The following is a 2,466-nucleotide window of genomic DNA, read 5'->3' as shown; positions in this document are numbered from 1 at the left end:
GTGTGTGTGTGTTGTGTATGTATTTATTTATTGATTGATCATGTGTTTATGCCTTCTTTGCTTAATACAGAAAATTATAATAGATATTTTTATTTTCTTCAAATAAAATGCATGGTTATTCATTGATTCATTCATTGATTCATTGATTGATTGATTCATTCATTCATTCATTCATTCATTCTATATTTAGTAATCATGTGTTAATGTTTATTAAATTAATTAATTACATTGCTTTTTATTTATAGTTTATATAATTTATACTTTATATAAGTTTATTTATATATTTATTTTTAATTCAACAATAGTAGTAATGCCAATTTTGATCAATTTAGACCATAATAATTTTATAAATACATTTAATATAGATTACATTTTATATATTCTAGATAATCCAATGAATTAAATACCTTCAAATTTCAAATTCAGATATTTTTGGATAATCCAGTGAATCCAGTAGTTCATCTAATTTATTTTCTTTTTTTATTTGGAACTTTATGGATGTAAATATCATCTATTATCTCATAAAAAACTGCAATACAGTAAAACTAACATTATACAAGGAATGGTTAAACTGATAGTTTGGTTTGGTAGTCATCATCATCTTAACTCGTTTGGACTGCATCACAGTTTTTGCATTTCTTTTTTGTTCTCAAAAATAACGTGAGATAACGTGAAACAGTCCTGCCATGCAAATGCATGTATCGCAATAAAAATAGTGTTGCAGAATGTATACCGATTGCTTGGTATGTCTGAAGTTCACTCGAATTTGTAGTACTTCATTAAACATGATGGTGCCTTGGAAGAAAGAAAAATGTTTCAGTCAGTTGTATAAATTAAATGAAAAAAATTACATATGAATGATTTGTTGTTTATTAGATGCTTTAAACAAGTGTTGCAAATCTGTATCCACAGCACAGAAGTCATTAACATTATGTGTGTGTGTGTGTGCGTGTGCGTGTGCGTGTGCGTGTGCGTGTGTGTGTGTGTGTGTATGTATGTGTGTGTGTGTGTGTTTTAGGTCATCAGCAGTGATCCATTCTGGGTTCCCACCACTGAAGAGGAGTACTTACACTTTGGAGAAAAAGCAGACTCGAGCAATCAGGCTCTGAAGTACATGAACACCGTTCACAGACGCAAAGCCCTCTACGTGGAGGAGAAGATTGTAGAACATCTCTCAGCAAAAACAAATAAGGCCAGTGATCCCCTCTCATGAAACACGAGCAGAATGAATTCAGGAAACCCTTTCTTATGTCAACTGTTGCTTTAAATTCAGGGCAACGATATACTGTATGTAAGAATGGTTTTGCACAGTTTTTTTAATTGATATAAATGTTCTGCTCATGTTTTATGAAAGAGCTTCATTAACTTATTTGGTGTCTCACAACCACTCCTTCATTTGACTTTATAGAATCAGTCTCTAATGACCGACCAATTGGCTGAATCTGAGCAGATAGTGATTCAGTCATGTACTTTTAAAACCAGTTTAGTTTATAACAGTCCAAGGTTTCCTTCATAATGGATCTCATGATTTCCTATTGCAAATTGGTTGAGAAACCAATGTTTAAAATGTTAATGGATTCAGTGACTGAACCTCATTTACTAATATCAGTTCAATCTGCTGAGACACTTCAACTACAACTGAACATTTCTGTGTTATATATTAATCTGCACTCATCTATTGTACAATTGTGCTGTGCTATTAAGCAATTAAGCAATTGCAGTGCACTCTACAACCTAATGTTGTAAATATCATACAGCAATTGAAGTCAATTACACAGTTCGAGACGTTTTTGGATTGTCTGATTTGCGCTGACTTTGGTAAACACAGATGGATTTTTCTTCTTGTTTTCCCATCACGTGTTCTTAAACAACCATTCCTTCCTCAGTTATCTAGGACAGCATTAAATTCTACAATTAAAGAGACGTATCTTCTTACGTGTTTGGGATCTTGTGCTGGGGTCTGCCGTTGCATAATTTAAGAGTCCTCTTGAAATACAGTTTCAATTAGTTTGAAGTGAAGCGGCCCTGAAATGCATTCCACCATCGCTCCCTTTTGGTTTACAAATGTTTAAACCGTTGATTTAATTTATGTGGAACACAGCTTTAATGGCGTTGGGAGAAGGATTTGAATTCTTTAATAAGAAAGAGCAAATATCTTGCAAGGAGCTCCCAGAATACTGCAGCCTGCAGAATACTACACAAGTGTGAAATCACTACCAAGATTTAGGAATTCAACTTGACTGAACACACAAGCTGCTGCCTCTGATGTGCAGAATGTTTTACGTTTCTCCGTTCTGGTTGAATGATCAGTTTGTGCCAGTGCATTTTAATTGCATCATTGCTTTTATTTTCTGAAATGTAGTCATCTACCTGTTACAATCGTAATGTTTATTTGAAATTAATATTATTTTTATCTTACAGAATTATTTATATTTACATATAATAATAATAATAATAATAATAATA

At 32.6% G+C, this 2,466-nt stretch overlaps 1 pseudogene; it reads left to right on the top strand.

The window, feature by feature from the left end:
• The window catches only part of LOC107685220 (elongation factor-like GTPase 1), a 134,481-nt pseudogene extending 133,060 nt beyond the window's left edge, over positions 1–1,421 (top strand).
• Positions 1,422–2,466: the final 1,045 nt, after the last annotated feature.

The sequence above is a fragment of the Sinocyclocheilus anshuiensis genome, unplaced genomic scaffold (assembly GCF_001515605.1).
Source record: "Sinocyclocheilus anshuiensis isolate Anshui unplaced genomic scaffold, SAMN03320099.WGS_v1.1 scaffold333, whole genome shotgun sequence".
Taxonomy (NCBI): Eukaryota; Metazoa; Chordata; class Actinopteri; order Cypriniformes; family Cyprinidae; genus Sinocyclocheilus; species Sinocyclocheilus anshuiensis.
This window is presented reverse-complemented; position numbering and strand designations above follow the sequence as displayed.